General features: G+C 51.1%; 1 protein-coding gene across 1 annotated transcript in view; it reads left to right on the top strand.

The window, feature by feature from the left end:
- Positions 1–16,759, top strand: part of atp10a (ATPase phospholipid transporting 10A) — a 355,898-nt gene that overhangs the window by 21,001 nt on the left and 318,138 nt on the right. The window contains exon 2 of the mRNA XM_072477214.1: positions 15,311–15,375. The gene's annotated coding sequence lies outside the window, so the exon portion shown is untranslated. The remainder of the gene's footprint in view (positions 1–15,310; positions 15,376–16,759) is intronic.

Genomic DNA, 16,759 nt, shown 5'->3' with positions numbered 1-16,759 from the left:
AGAAGCCGGCCCCAATTTTTCATGCCAGAAATGCATGTTTTACTCACCTTGTAAGTTGGCGTACGGAATCAAGTGGGTGAAATGGGCTGCGTTGTAAAGAAGATGCACGGGAGTATAAGACATGCCCACACAGAGTGGCGCCCGCAAGGCATGGTGAGCGACAGGCAGAAATGGGTCCTCCAAAACAAAGCTGCTTTCAAGCTAAAAGCCTAAACATTTGCCAATGTGCTGCAGAGAAGGAATTTGATGTGAGTGAAAAACTGGTGCGAGAGTGGAAGAAGTTGTGATCCACCCTGAAGAAGGTGGCCAAGATTAAATGCATCATCAGAACAGGGACCCACCACTGGTTTGTTTGTGAGAAGCATGTATCAGAACCAGCCTCCGAAAATCACCAGAATGGTCACATCGTTCCCAGAATAGTAATGTGTATATACCCAATTAAGTGGGCCAAATCAAGCCCTGTCCAGCAAAGATTTCAGAGCAACAACCAGTTGGCTTGGCTCCTTTAAAATATCAAATGTTGCAGCAGAAGACCATAATCGTTCAGAGGCTACCAAAATACCTGAAAGCCAAAATGAACAGCTTCCAGAAATTGATCCTCATGAAAGATACAAGTACCTATGTCACATGGCTATGAAATTTGATATGCCCAGCAAAAACACCAGGACATAGGAAGTTTCATGACGTTACTAGCTGAGGTACCCTCAATAATGATGCTTATAGATTAAACTGTAAAGAAGGCTTTATTAGGCTAATAACTATGCTACAGATTTGGACGAGAGCTGACTGCTATACAGACCATGAGGCAGGCCTTTATGTATGGCTCCCAGATGGGCGGAGCCAGAGGCGGAGTCCCCAGGGTTCCAAGCCTGGTCTTAAAGGGGACATCACCTTACATGATGATAAGGCAGTAACCGTTCATCACATTCACCCCCTGTTTAAAAAGGAGTCCGGCGGGGGTGAAGTGCCATCATAGGTCCATCCGTCTCGGCGGCCGGATCGTCCTCCTCGATCTCCTCAGTTCGGGCGGTGGTGCGGCGGGCACGGACGTCCCGGTTGAGGGCACGTCCGGGAGCACAGCGGTCGGAGCTTCGGTCCGGGTCGGGGCAGAGGAACTAGGCAGGGCCGGGGGTAGCGGAGCCGGCGCCGGCGGGGTGTGTAAAGGGGGGGCGCAAGGGGGGGCGCACGGTAGGAGCTCACCAACGGGTGGTAGGGCCGGAAGGGGGGGTGTTGTAGGGGGCGACGGGTCCTGCAGGGGAGCGGCGCGGGAAGGGGCGTCTGTGGTGGAGGATCCAGCAGGCGCCAGATCCCGGAGGGAAACCGTATCTTGCCTGCCGTCGGAGTACTCCACGTAGGCGTAACTGGGGTTGGCGTGGAGCAGTCGGACCTTTTCAACTAGGGGGTCCGTTTTATGGCTCCTCGCGTGCCTCCGGAGAAGAACAGGTCCCGGAGCCGTCAGCCAAGGTGGAAGCGAGACCCCGGAGGTAGACTTCCTGGGGAAGAGAAACAATCGCTCATGAGGGGTCTCATTTGTGGCCGTGCAGAGGAGTGACCTAATGGAGTGTAGGGCATCGGGTAGGACCTCCTGCCAGGGGGTGGTTGGGAGATTTCTCGACCGCAGGGCCAGAAGGACAGCCTTCCACACGGTCGCGTTCTCCCTCTCCACCTGCCCGTTTCCCCGTGGGTTATAGCTGGTCGTTCTGCTCGAGGCGATGCCTTTGCTGAGCAGATACTGACGCAGTTCATCGCTCATGAATGATGTACCCCGGTCGCTGTGGATATAAGCGGGGAAACCGAACAGGGTGAAGATGCCGTGCAGTGCCTTAATCACCGTGGCTGAGGTCATGTCGGTGCAGGGAATGGCGAATGGGAAACGGGAGAACTCATCGATCACGGTGAGGAAATAGGCATAACGGTTGGTGGACGGGAGGGGCCCCTTGAAGTCCACGCTCAGTCGCTCAAAGGGGCCCGAGGCCTTCACGAGCCGAACCTTGTCTGGCCGATAGAAGTGCGGTTTGCACTCCGCACAGACCTGGCAGGCCCTGACCATGGCCTTGACCTCCTTGGTTGAGTAAGGTAGGTTGCGGGACTTGATGAAATGGGCGAGCCGGGTAACCCCCGGGTGGCAGAGGTCATTGTGGATGGCTTGCAGGCGGTCCTCCTGCGCGTTGGCGCATGTGCTGTGGGACAGGGCATCTGGGGGCTCGTTGAGCTCCCCTGGACGATACTTGATATCGTACGAGTAGGTGGAGAGTTCGATCCTCCACCTCAAAATTTTATCGTTTTTTATTTTGCCCCGTTGTGTGTTAGCGAACATATAGGCGACCGACCGTTGGTCGGTGACGAGGGTAAACCTCCTACCGGCGAGGTAGTGTCTCCAGCGCCGCACAGCCTCCACAATGGCTTGTGCCTCCTTTTCGACTGCAGAGTGTCGAATCTCGGAGGCGGTGAGGGTTCGGGAGAAGAATGCTACTGGTCTGCCTCCTTGATTGAGGGTAGCAGCCAGGGCGATGTCTGATGCATCGCTCTCTACCTGGAAAGGGATGGTTTCGTCCACTGCGTGCATGGCGGCCTTGATGATGTCGGCCTTGATGCGGTTGAAGGCCAATTGAGCCTCAGCCGAGAGGGGAAAAGTGGTGGTCTTTAGGAGTGGGCGGGCTTTGTCCGCATACTTGGGGACCCACTGGGCGTAATAGGAGAAAAGCCCCAAGCACCGTTTGAGGGCCTTGAGGCTGCGGGGGAGAGGGAGTTCCTTAAGGGGGCGCATGCGGTCGGGGTCGGGACCTAGGACCCCGTCTTCCACGACATAGCCGAGGATGGCCAGCCGGGTGGTGTGGAAAACGTATTTGCCCTCGTTATAGGTCAGGTTAAGGGCTCGGGCGGTCTGGAGGAACTTTTTGAGGTTAGCGTCATGGTCCTGCTGATCATGGCCGCAGATGGTGACATTGTCCAAGTACGGGTATGTAGCCCGCAAACCGTACTGGTCCACCATTTGGTCCATCGCCCTTTGAAAGACGGAGACCCCATTTGTGACACCAAAGGGGACCCTGAGGAAGTGGAAGAGCCGGCCGGCTGCTTCGAAGGCAGTATAGGGGCGGTCTTTTGGTCGGATGGGGAGCTGGTGGTAGGCAGATTTGAGGTCGACCGTGGAAAAGACTCGGTATTGGGCGATCCGATTTACCATTTCTGCGATGCGAGGAAGGGGGTACGCATCAAGCTGCGTGAATCGGTTTATGGTCTGGCTATAATCCACGACCATCCGTTTCTTCTCCCCGGACCGGACTACCACCACTTGTGCTCTCCAAGGGCTGTTGCTAGCCTCGATGACCCCCTCTCCCAGTAAACGCTGGACCTCTGACTTGATAAGAGCCATATCTTGGGCACTGTAGCGCCGGCTCCTGGTGGCGACGGGCTTACAGTCGGGAGTGAGGTTAGCGAATAGCGAGGGGGGTGCGACTTTCAGTGTCGCAAGGCAGCACACCGTGAGGGGGGGCAAGGGTCCGCCGAACTTCAGTGTCAGGCTTCGGTGGCTGCACTGGAAATCCAGTCCGAGCAGCAGGGGGGCACAGAGGTGAGGGAGGATATAAAATTTGAAACGGGTGTATTTGGCACCCTGGATCGAGAGATCCGCAATACAGTACCCCGTGATTTGTACCGAGTGGGATCCAGATGCGAGGGCTATGGTTTGGGCTGTGGGATGGGTGCGTAGGGAGCAGCGCCTTACCGTTTCAGGGTGGATAAAGCTCTCCGTGCTCCCGGAGTCAAAGAGGCATGCAGTGTCGTGCCCGTTGACCTGGACCTGCATCATGGAGTTCTGCAGGTGTTTTGGCCGAGTTTGATCGAGGGTGATCGCACCCAGTCGCGGGTAGTCGGAGTCGTAAAATGGCCGCTGCCGTTGGTTGCACGTGTCGGGTCGAGAAGATGGCCGCCGACCTGATGGCCGCTCCCATGATTCACACGAGGCTGATGACGCGTCAGAAGAGGACGTGTCGGGTCGGTGCGCAGCAGCATTGCGAGGCCTGCCTGATTTTCGGGCCGGCTGTTCTTTGTTTTTCTGGCCCCTGGATCTGGCCAGGCAGACCCTCGCAAAGTGCCCTTTCTTCCCGCAGTCGCTGCAGATCGCGGAGCGGGCTGGGCAGCGTGGGCGTGGGTGCTGGCCCTGCCCGCAGAAGTAGCAAGGTGTGCCCCCATGGTGAGCGGGTCGCCGCGTGGCGCAGGCCTGTAATACGGGCGAGTCTCAGGAAGTCCGGGGGGGGCTGGCAGAGTCCGCGGGGTACGTACCCAAGTTATGTTGGGCCACCTCCAGCGAGGAGGCGAGCGTTAGCGTCTCCTGGAGGTCTTTTGCCCCGTTTTCGAGCAGTCGCTGCCGGATGTAGGTCGAGCGGATGCCGGACACGAAAGAATCTCTGATGTGCAGGTTCATATGGACTTCCCCTGTCACATCCTGATGGTCACAGTCCCTGGCCAGCGCGGTGAGTTTCTCAACAAACTCGTCGAGCGATTCACCCGAGCGCTGCCAGCAGGTAGAGAGCAGATGCCGGGCGTGCACCTCATTGACGGGTTTGACAAACCGCTTGCGGAGCAACTCAATCGCTTCCTCATAAATCATCGCCTTTTCGAGCGTGGCGGAGATTCTGTGACTCACCCGGGCGTGGAGTAGACGCAGCTTGCGTGGCCCTAGGATGGGAGTCTCTGCGGATTCCAGGTAGGCCTCGAAGCACCGCAGCCAGTATTTAAAAATTTCCTTTGCCTCCGGCGTTCGTGCTTCCAGATTGAGCTTCTCTGGTTTTAGGCCTGCGTCCATCCTGAATCTAGTTTAGCCTAATAAATTGAGGTACCCTCAATAATGATGCTTAGAGATTAAACTGTAAAGAAGGCTTTATTAGGCTAATAACTATGCTACAGATTTGGACGAGAGCTGACTGCTATACAGACCATGAGGCAGGCCTTTATGTATGGCTCCCAGATGGGCGGAGCCAGAGGCGGAGTCCCCAGGGTTCCAAGCCTGGTCTTAAAGGGGACATCACCTTACATGATGATAAGGCAGTAACCGTTCATCACACTAGCCTGATGGACAGCGGAAAGCCTATGGTAATTTCAGACTTAAAACCATGCTGAAAATCAAGTTCCTTGCAGGAGATTTTGTGTATTTTGTGGATGGATAAGGATAATATGAAATTATGGATCGATGATGTGGGGAACAGGGGCCTGTACAAAGAACACAGCTTGATCTTATGTAACATGTTCATTCCCCGTATAAACAATGAGATCAAGAGTGGCTTGTGAAGAAGCAACACCCAAACTGCAATTATACCGAGGGTCTAACATCCATAGTGCAACCTTTGGATGTGTGCCTCAGCAAGCTATTCAAGGCTTACATTTGTACCGAATGGAAGAGGTGGATGGGGAAAAAAACCTTCACGAAGAGTGGAACTCTGTATGCTGCCCTGCTTGATGTTTTTTGTTGATGATTTCACCATGTTCCCGCAATTCACAACTCCTTTGAGACTGAAACATTCCATGTCAATATGCAGCAAGACCTGGATCACATTCAGCTTGGGCTTATAAATGGCAAATAACATTTGGGCCACACAAGTGCCAGGCAATAACCATCTACAACATTGGAGAATCTAACCGTCTCCCCCAAAACGGCCGGAGAATGGTTGGGTCCCCGGTCGCGTCGTACAACATGGCGCCGGCCGTGCGCAGACCCGACCCGCCATCCACGATCCCCACAGGCCACCCCTGGCCACCCTCCCCCCCCACCTGTACCCGCAGTCCTTGCGGAAGCCCGCCCGGCCAGCAGCACGGATTCCGGCCGGGTGTGGCGGCGCTGGACACAGACCGCAGCCGCCACACCGGGTTCCGGACCGCTGAGTCCACCCGTGCCCCGCGCCGTCGGGAACTCGGCCCATCAGGGGCGGAGCATCATGGGAGGGCCTGCCAATGACACGCCAACAACGTTGCAATGGCGCAAGGCGTGTGATACAATTACGCCATTTCCAAGGGGGCGGAGCATGGCTGACCGGCGCCGTCCCAATTTGGACGTTGAGTCGATTGTCCGCCCGATCGCTGATTAATATATCAGTGTCGGACAATGGAGAATCCAGCTCCATATCTGCACAAACTACCTTGTCCAAACATTTCTTGTTCTTTTAATTGAGTATAATTTATTGCCTTCTAACATAAAATATTAGAAGGTGTCACCCAATATTGGGCTTGTGACCGTGGGACTGGGATTACGACTCACATTAACTACCAGCTGAGCTAATAGAGCTGTGAAGCTTCATAAAGTCCCTAAAGCTCTCCAAGTCAGTGCCCAAAATTATTAGGAAACTTTAGAGCAGGTAGTTTTGGTAGTTTTTTGTGGTCTTTATTCATTTTAAAGTGACTTTCAAAAACTTCACCAACGCTCCTGCTGCCCATCAACTGGAAAGGTGTCAGAAAGAGCTGCACACATGCTGGTGTCTACTGGGTGGCCTGAGGGCACATGCGCAACTGTTTCTGCCTTTCCTACCCACAGCAGGAGTTTGCATTCATCACCTTCTTAATAGTAATCGCTTATTGTCACAAGTAGGCTTCAATGAAGTTACTGTGAAAAGCCCCTAGTCGCCACATTCCGGCGCCTGTTTGGGAAGGCCGGTACGGGAATTGAACCCGAGCTGCTGGCCTTGTTCTGCATCACAAGTCAGCTGTTTAGCCCACTGTGCTAAACCATCCCATTCTTTCAGCTTCTTCCATTTGGAGTCACCACAATGCTGTCCGATCTCCCTCCTCCATCTCGCCCTGTCAGTCACGCATTCCTCTTCTAATCCCACTGTGTTTAAGTCTCTCGCCACTGCAACTTTCCCTCTGGTCTTAGGCTTTCCCCTACTCCTTCCTGGCAGTTCCATCTCTATCACTTGCCTCACCACATTTCCTCTCCCTCTCCACAGTAGATGACCATATTATTTCAATCTCTTCTCGGCTACCTTCTTTGATGCTCCCACAATCTTCATTGATCCCCCCTGATGTACGAGTTCCTAATTTCATCCTTTACCATAACTCCACATATCCATCTTAGCAACTGTATTTTATTAATATCCAGTCATTTTTTCTCTCTTCATGATGTTGTCCGGGTTTATGCACTGTGTAACAACTCCGTCTTCATAACTGGCTTAGAGATTTTACTTTTCAGTTTCAGTGATACTTTTCTATCAAATAACACTCAACTGCACATCTTCCAATGACTCCAACCAGAGCTAATCCGTTGCTTAATTTCCATTTTCTTATTCTCATCTCCTGCCACCACTGACCCCAAGGTACTTGAAACTGAGCACTACTCTCCAAAGCCTTCATATCTTCCCTAAATTAACAAACACTGATGAAATGAGATCATCCAAAGCCACGTGTTTCTGCATGTTTGTGTATAATTACTGAGAAAAACAGGTATTCAGCCAGTGCAAGAGGAGTTTCACTCCTCCGGGAATCTTTGGTAGATAGATTCCAAAACATGTAAATGTGAGATCATCCATGATGAACTAAGGAAGTTAGGTCGGAGTATGATTTGAAATGAAATGGTAGGAGCAGTAAAGGGTCAAAGAGAATTAAGGTCTATGTATGCATACATCACTAAAATATAGTGGTCAGGCACAAATCTGTAATCAAGATATTGCTAAGAATATTGGGCTGGATTCACCGTTTTTGAGGCTAAGTGCCAACGTCGGAGTGGGAACTGTGGCGTTTTACGATGCCAAAATCAGCACCGAAGCCTCACTGATCCTACGATCGGTGAGGGACTAGCAGCCCCGCCGGCTAAAACTCCCGGCTCCCACAATGTAAACGGCTGGAGAATGGCCAGGTCTGTGGCCGCTCATGTGCACGGCGGTGACCTGCAGCAGTCGTGCTTGCAGAAGCACCCCCGGCCAGCAGCACGGCTCCCGGCTGCCTGTGACAGTGCTGGACACAGTCCGCAGCCACCACGCCGGGTTCCCGACCGCTGAGACCACGCGTCCCCCGCGCAAATGGGAACTCGGCCCATCGGGGGCAGAACATCGGGGGAGGGCCTTCAGGTGACGCGCCAACAGCGTGTGACGCTCGATGCGATGATGCCATTTCAGAGGGTGCGGAGGATAGAAAACCAGCGTCAAACCGGCGATTCGGGGGTCGGAAGGGATTCTCCGCCCGATTGGCAATTACAAAATCGACGTCGGGCAACGGTGAATCCCACCCATTAAGTTTATAAGTTTGTTATGTTTTGGGACAGTCTGTACTGAAGGGTTTCATAGAATCCCTACAGTGCCGAAGGAGGCCATTCGTCCCATCAAGTCTGCATCGATGCTTTGTAATCATTGAATTTATGGTGCAGAAGAAGGGTTCGGCCCATCGAGTTTGTACTGGCCCTTGGAAAGAGCATCCTACTTCAGCCCACACCTCCACCTAACCTTTTTGGACACTACGTCCACTCTATCTAGGCCCAATCCTCCACCCTATTCCTGCAACCCCACCCTAAGGGGTAATTTAGCATGGCCAATCCACCTAACCTACACATCTTTGCACTTTGGGAGGAAATCGCATCACCCAGAGGAACCCACGCAGACACGGGGAGAATGTGCAAATTCAGCACAGTCACCCGAGGTCAGAATTGAACCCGGGCCCCTGGCACTGTGAGGCAACAGTGCTAACCACTGTGCCACCATGCCAGTTGGATGACCAGCTCTGAATTCTGCTTGACAAGAAGCCTTGGTAGCTTGATTTCTATGGGGACTGGGAGGCTCAAATCGATTTGCTGGGAAGAAGGTACAAGGTATTCAGGCTGGTGGACAATGACAAGGGCATCTGTGATTCCTTAGCTTAGACAGTTAGCCTCCAGATCCCACAAGGAAGTATCCGGAATGTCAAGTCTGTGATGTTAAATGCTAAAATGTTTACAATTTTGAATAAAAATACTTTTTAAAAAATGCAATGTTAGGTTTATTAGCAACTATACTTTAAATTGTCCATTCAATTTCAAGATTATAATGGAGTTGGGGATCTAAACAATAGCCAATTAGGATTTCTGCCTGGATACAAGGTCCATGTGATTCACATTGGAGATGGGTTTGAGAGGGGAAGAGGCCATAGAAAACTATTGCAGTAATGGCTTACTTCATATATCTTCAGATGTACATGAGCATTACAAACAGGTCAGTTCTGCAAGAATCTGAAAGAGTGAAAGAGCATAGAGATAGCCAGTCTCTATTGTTAACCGTGCAGGACATGGGTGGGAACCTGAGCATGGGTCAAAGAGACCAAGTCTGTGAGGATTTAAATGAGGCTGGGAGGTTCACCTAGCTTAGCCTGGAGGAAGGAATCCCCAGCAATTTGTACTGTTTCAGGCTAACATCTTTCAGTAGTTAATGTGAGCTAATCATTTATGTCCATATTATAAATATAAATATATGTATGTGTAGTACTCAATTTTGCTTCTTGCTTCAGGACAGGGGAGTTTCTCCCTGAAGTCCTGGATGACATTTACCCCATAACCAACATCACTAAAACAGATGATCAATATCTCATTGATGTTAATCGTGTGGTGTTCTTTGTGTTGCTTATTTAGGATGGTTGGCGTAGTGTTCCACAAAGACCACAGTATAGCTTTTACTAAAAGGAAGCTATGATTTTATTTACACTACTAAACTGGGTGTTTACACTTAGTCCTTTAGAATACAGAATTGATCAATAATATTCAACTACACTCATCTACTGCTAACCTCACTACTAGCATAAACTATAATCTAACCTTCTCAGACAAACTGCTCTGATGACCTTCACTAGCTGTCTCCTGCATACACTCGTCCCCTAAGGCCTAGCATCACTGCTTTATATGGTAGTATCCGTAGCGCTCTCAGTGGTTTTTCATGGTATTACATTAACCCTTGTAATGCTGATAGTTATGGGGCGAGATTCTCCGCCAGCATGATTCTCCGTTATGCCGGCGCCCGGGGCTTTCCCGACGGCGTGGGGCTGCCCCACAATGGGAAACCCCATTGACCGGCTGCTGTAACGGTGAATCCCGCCGGCCGGTTGGGACAGAAATGTGACGCGGCGGGGCGGAGAATCCTTCCCCGGATAAGTGGGACATTGCTGTGTGCAAATTGGCTAGCATATTTCTCACAAAGATGACTTCACTTCAAAGTACATGATTGGTTGTAGAGTGCTTTCAGACGTCCTGAGGTCTTGTAAAGCACCAGGGGTGATTTTGTACAAATTGCTTTGTTGCCTCTTTTCCAGTCCGCTGTGCACCGTATTCACAAAGAGTATTGCTGCTTATCTGTTGATGCACTTGATTTATTAATTCATCTCCGCGTGAGTGTTTTGCCTGGCGCTATATCAATGCAAGCCCTTTCCGTTTTCTTTTTAATGAACTCAGGTGCACTGAACAATTGGAGTTGCCATTGAGGATGTCACCGACTTCTCACCTTGACTTTGTTGTCTCTTTTGTAGTTTGCGGTGCACACAGGAAATGCATTCACAAGGGCTTGTTGAGAAATGAATACTGTGCATTAATTACTTCGATTCAGGCTGAGTTTAATAAATGTTGAACTATTCAGAACAAATTGCCTCTTCTGAACAGCAGTAATTCAGTATATGCACAGCATGAAGTAATTGCTTCCTTCCAGTAACCATGGTATAAGCTATTGGCAACAGCAAACTCGGAATATACATGAAACATGAAATATTAATTTGAACGTTGCCACTAAAGCACGACCTCACATTTATAATACGGTTTTAAAATTCAGTTGTATTCAGGGTGGTTTTTGCAAAATAGGCTCACCTCACGCTCTGAAATATCAGTATGACAAACCTCGCCATGTGGCTCATCCACGTAGCTTTGTGTCTGCATTTTGCACAAAATGCTTTTCCCTTGTCATTGAGTGGGGCTGCACTTATTTTGCAATTAGGTTGGCAGTGAAAACAAAGGTTTCCCAGCTCCAGAGGTCGGGAAGATCCAGGTACCTTTATATCATTTAAGCAATGGATCAAACCAGACCTGAATGATCACTCAGTGATGGTGCACAAGTCTTGTGATGTGGTGATAGGGCAGGCAAACATATCTATAGATGAAAAAGAGCATGTCGGCAGTACTGGATACACTTTGTAATCTTGACATACTTTTGTTGTTGCTCAGTATGTGGAAATCAATGCAGAAGGTCAAGAATCTTGTCTTCCCAGTGGGAAACTGCTCTCCGAAGGAGTACAAGTCAGGGGTACAGCTGTGACACTCGTGATGGTTCTCCGACCCTTGTTCTCTGTATTGGTTGGGAATGCGAGACTTGTCAATTTAACCTTGAGAGACAAGGGGGAGAATCGCCGGAGGGCGGCGTGAATCCCGCCCCCGCCGGCTGCCGAATTCCCCGGCGCCGGGGATTTGGCGGGGGCGGGAATCGCGCCGCGCCGGTCGGCGGCCACTGGCAGCGCCCCCCCCCCCCCAGCGGTTCTCCGGCCCGCGATGGGCCGAGTGGCTGCCCGTTTTAGGCCGGTCCCGCCTGTGCCGTGGGGGAACTCTATTCCTCCGCGTCGGCTGCTGTGGACCTACGCGATGGCCGACGTGGAGATGAACTCCCCAGCGCACGCGCTGGGATGACGCCAGCACACGCTGGTGCTCCCGCGCATGCGCCAACTTGCGCTGGCTGGCGGAGGCCCTTCGGCGCCTGGTTGGCGTGGCACCAAGCCCCTTCCGCGCTGTCCGGCACGGCACAAAGCACTCCGGCTCCGGCCCGACGCCAGAATGGTTCACGCCATCCGTCGCGCCGGATTTGCTCGCCACGCCGATTCCCACAGAATCCCGCCCAAGGTCTCCTCCTCTGATCCATTCTTTTCCAGGACTTCCACATTCTGAACATGTTTAGCACTCAATCGCCCGTCTTACTCCAGTATTAACATATGATTGCATTACATAGGAAATACAGGATAGAAAATGGGCCCTCTGCCCAACCAGGCCATCCCAGCATTTATGCTCCCCTTGAGCTCCCTCCAATCTTTACTCATTGAAGTCTATCAGCATAACCGTCAATCCTTTCCCTCTCATATACTCAATGCGCATCCCTTACTGAATCCATGCTACTCGCTTTAACCCATCCCTGTGGTAGTCTTTATTGATTCATGGGATGTGGGCTTCGCTGGCTGGGCCAGCATTTACCGCCCATCCCTGAGGGCATAAGAGTCAACCACATTGCTGTGGGCCTGGAGTTACATGCAGGCCAGACCAGGTAAGGAAGACAGATTTCCTTCCCTAAAGGACATTATGATGGGTTTTTACAACAATCGACAATGGTTTCATGCTCGTTACTAGACTTTTAATTCCAGATTTTTATTGAATTTAAATTCCACCATCTGCCCTGGCGGGATTTGAACCCGTGTCTCCAGAGCATTACTCAGGGTCTCTGGATTTCTAGTCCAGTGGCAATGCCACTACGGCACTGCCTCCCCAAAATCCCACTACTCGCTCTGGAAAAATGATTCTTCTGAATTCACTATTTGATTTCTTGGTGACTACCTTCTGTTGATGGTCTTTAATTTTAATTTTGCTCTTCTCCACAAATGGAAACATGTGTCCGCTCTATCAAAACCTTTCATAGGCCTGAATCTCCTGCCTTCCCCCATGGCAGGTTTGGTGGTAGGTTAGGACATTTAATTGGGCGGCAGGGTGGGAAATTGAGGACCCAGTTGAAGGCCTTAAGTGGACTATTAATGCTCACTTGTGGGCCTCACCCGCTGCTGCTGTTTTTGACCCAGCAGCGGGCAGATGGGTCACCATGCGGGGAATACGACAAGCAAACGTGTTTGAGGTTGCTTGCTGGCTCCCGCGTGGATTTCTCATTCAAAGGCACTCAGCGCCTGATCGAAGGACTTGGCATCAGGAAGAATGGAGCCAGAGTGCCACCCCTCCCCCGCCCATGTTGCTGCAATGCCACCCCTTATATCCCATGGTCCCCTGCAAACCCCTTTCCACCACCTCTCACCTGTGGCCTAAGATCCAGTGATGAACTCGGGCCTCGGGTGGGTGTCGTGCCAGCAACTGCCTCCGCCTCCCCTGTCACGTCTCAGATTTCTCTTTTCGAGCTATTCTTCCTCTCCTGATAGTTATAACCTCTCAGTTCTGGGATCATCTTTGTAAATATTTTTTGCACCTCGATTACAGTTGCTATAAAAGAAAGTTTTTTGTCAGCCAACCAGACATTCGGGTGGATTTCCCTCAGGTCGAGTAAATCTCATGAGTGGCTATTCATTGCGAAGCTGGGAGCCTGACGCCCAGTTCAACGTGGGGTTCTGATTCCCCACCTCAACTGCATCAATCACATGATGCTATTTTGAAACATAGGTATCTTAATTGGCATGAGGTGAACCCGGAGTCCACGTTGTAACACCAAACACCTCTATGAGGAGGGAGCTGCCTGCCTGGTGTCAATGGCAAAGGCAGATGGCAGGCACGATGGAGCCTGTCACTGCCATGCTGAAAGGAACAGGCAGATCCTCAGAGCACCAACAACTTATGGCCAGGTGCACGCTGTCCTGATATTCAAACACACACATCATGATAGACAGACCAACAGACCAATTAGCACACATAACACGACAGCCAATCACAGACAAGGACAGACACAGTATAAGACAAGAAACACGACACTTGGTGGACAGTCCATCTGGAGACAAGGACAAGGACAGGACCTGATTAACAAGACACTCACACAGTCACCACGTGCTGAGTACCAAGACAGATCTGTAAATAACAAGTTGGAATAAAACTGCGTTGTACCAATCGCAACCGTGTTGGTTCATCTGTACCTCAGAGCACCCAACACCACACACGCCATTTAGGGGCAGTCGTAAAAATGAACTTCCTTATTTCTCACTGGTGGGGAACATAATTTGGAGTGGGACCTTAATTCCGGTGAGGTAGCCTATTGATGAGCATGGATGACTTGCTAATGCAGGCAAACGGCCTTCCCGTCATTGTTCAAGACTCTAGCACCTTTAAAAACATAGGGAGGACCATAGGGTGGGATTCTCCGATTGCTGACGCCCAAATTGCATTCTGCGATTGGGCGGAGAATCCCTTTTGATGCCTAAATCAGGGGCGGCACCTGTTTTTGGATGCGCCACCCCCTCCAAAACGCCTTCATCAGTGAGAACGCCGCACACTGTTGCGACAACCTCAGGATGTCATCCGAAGGCCCTTCCCCGATGCTCCACCACGATGGGCCGAATTCCCGACAGTGTGGATCACCTATGGCCTGAGGTTTCGTCAACCTCGCGTTGCAGCTGCGGACTGTGTCCAGCGCCGCCACAGACGGGGAGGGGGAGGAGCCATTCCGCTGGCTGGGTGCAGCTTTGGCGGCGGCTGGGGGACTGGTGGGGTGGTGGTCCAGGGGTGGGGAGGTGGGTTACGGGGGGGGGGGGGGGGCACTATCTGGCAGGCCGGGTCTACGCACGTCCGGCTCCATGTTGTATGGTGCGACCGCTGCAGGCTGTCGCCGTGCGCATTCGCGGCCACAGACCCGGCAATACTCCGGCCGTTTCATACTGGAACGCTGGGGGTTTTACGTGGCGCGGCTAGACACATTGGGTGGATAATCCATGGGCTCAAAATCGGAGAATCCAGCCCATTATTCCTAAAGTTCATCCCGTTATCGGTAGACTGATTCTTGGCCTCAAGCCAAATTAAGTTCCGTCACCCACCAAGCTTCCCGCTGTTGGTGGGACGTAAGATTCCGCCCAAATGGTCAAATGCCTCAAGTCAATTTACACAGTAACACCATCCAGCTTTAACACAACATCATGAGATGATGTGGAAATGGCCAAAACAGAAGGAACATGCATATTCCTGCTCAGGATATCCAAGGGCCACCTAATTTTAAACATTTAAAAACATTTTCCCTTTACCCAGCTGTGTACGAAATGTACCAGATTGACCAGACTGTCCAGGCGCACTGAAATCTCTATTGCAATCACTGTGCTTGATCTCCCCAATCCATTAACAAGGTCCTACATTAGCTTAATGAGCCGTTGATTGGAGACGAGCGGGTCCCCTTTACCTGCCCCTGTCCTCACAGCCAGAATATCCCTCAAGTGGTGAAGGTAAATTTCAACACATTCGATTTCCATCATTACATTTATCAGTTTCTTGCCTTTATCCTTTCCCATGTGTGGTTCAATTATATTTTTCCTCAAATTTGACATCCAGAGTAAAGAAACAAATTGGATTGGAGAAGCGAGGTTGAAAATAGTAATGAAGAAAATACCTAGAGTATTGTTTAACATAAGTAGTTTCTCTTTTATTTTCCCTCAGGTGTTATCGTGCAGGGCGCAGAGGTTGCTGAGTGAGTGCTTGCTGAGAAGGGGAGTGAATAACAGGTAAGCTCTTTCTTTCTTTTTCTTTTTTTATCCAGAGGGGATGGCAGGGAAAGGTAATGCAATGTTCCTCCTGCAGAATGTTTGAGGTGAGGGGCGCCGTCAGTGTCCCTGCTGATTTCATCTGGGGAAGTGCACCCATCTCCAGCTCCTCAGAAACCGCGTTAGGGAACTGGAGCCGCAGCTGGATGAATTTCGGATCATTCGGGAGGCAGAGGTGGTAATAGATAGAAGCTTCAGGGATGTAGTTACTCCGAAGAATAAAGATAGATGGGTGATGGTGAGAGGGGCTGGGAGGAAGCAGTCAGTACAGGGATCCCCTGTGGTCGTTCCCCTTAGTAACAAGTATACCGCTTTGGATATTGTTGGGGGGGGGGGACTTACCAGGGGTAAGCCATAGGGTACAGGTCTCTGGAACAGAGTCTGTCCCTGTTTCTCAGAAGAGAAGGGGGGAGAGGAGTAGAGCATTAGTCATTGGAGACTCCATAGTTAGGGGGATAGATAAGAGATTCTGTGGGAACGAGAGAGACTCGCGGTTGGTGTGTTGCCTCCCAGGTGCCAGGGTGTGTGATGTCTCGGATCGTGTTTTGGGGATCTTTAAGGGGGAGGGGGAGCAGCCCCAAGTCGAGGTCTACGTAGGTACCAACGCATAGGTAGGAAAAGGGATAGGGATGTAAGGCAGGAATTCAGGGAGCTAGGGTGGAAACTTAGATCTAGGACAAACAGAGTTATTATCTCTGGGTTGTTACCCGTGCCATGTGATAGCGAGATGAGGAATAGGGAGAGAGAGGAGTTGAACACGTGGCTACAGGGATGGTGCAGGAGGGAGGGTTTCAGATTTCTGGATAATTGGGGCTCCTTCTGGGGTCAGTGGGACCTCGACAAACGGGATGGTCCACACCTGGACCAGAGGGGTACCAATATCCTGGGGGGGGGGGACATTTGCTAATGCTCTTCGGGAGGGTTTAAACAAGTTCAGCAGGGGCTTGGGAACCTGAATTGTAGTGAGGTCATGAGTAAGGTTTCAAAGTTGCATGAGTGTACCGGCAGGCAGGAAGGTGGTTTAAAGTGTGTCTTCTTCAATGCCAGGAGCATCCGGAATAAGGTGGGTGAACATGCGGCATGGGTTAGTACCTGAGATTTCGATGTTTTGGCCATTTCGGAGACATGGATAGAGCAGGGACAGGAATGGTTGTTGCAGGTGCCGCGGTTTAGATATTTCAGTAAGCTCAGGGAAGGTGGTAAAATGGGAGGAGGAGTGGCATTGTTAGTCAAGGACAGTATTACGGTGGCAGAAAGGACGTTTGATGAGGACTCGTCTACTGAGGTAGTATGGGCTGAGGTTAGCAACAGGAAAGGAGAGGTCACCCTGCTAGGGGTTTTCTAT

This window comes from Scyliorhinus torazame, chromosome 15, assembly GCF_047496885.1.
Source record: "Scyliorhinus torazame isolate Kashiwa2021f chromosome 15, sScyTor2.1, whole genome shotgun sequence".
NCBI lineage: Eukaryota > Metazoa > Chordata > Chondrichthyes > Carcharhiniformes > Scyliorhinidae > Scyliorhinus > Scyliorhinus torazame.
Note: the sequence above shows the minus strand (reverse complement) of the source record. Positions and strands in the feature narration are given on the sequence as shown.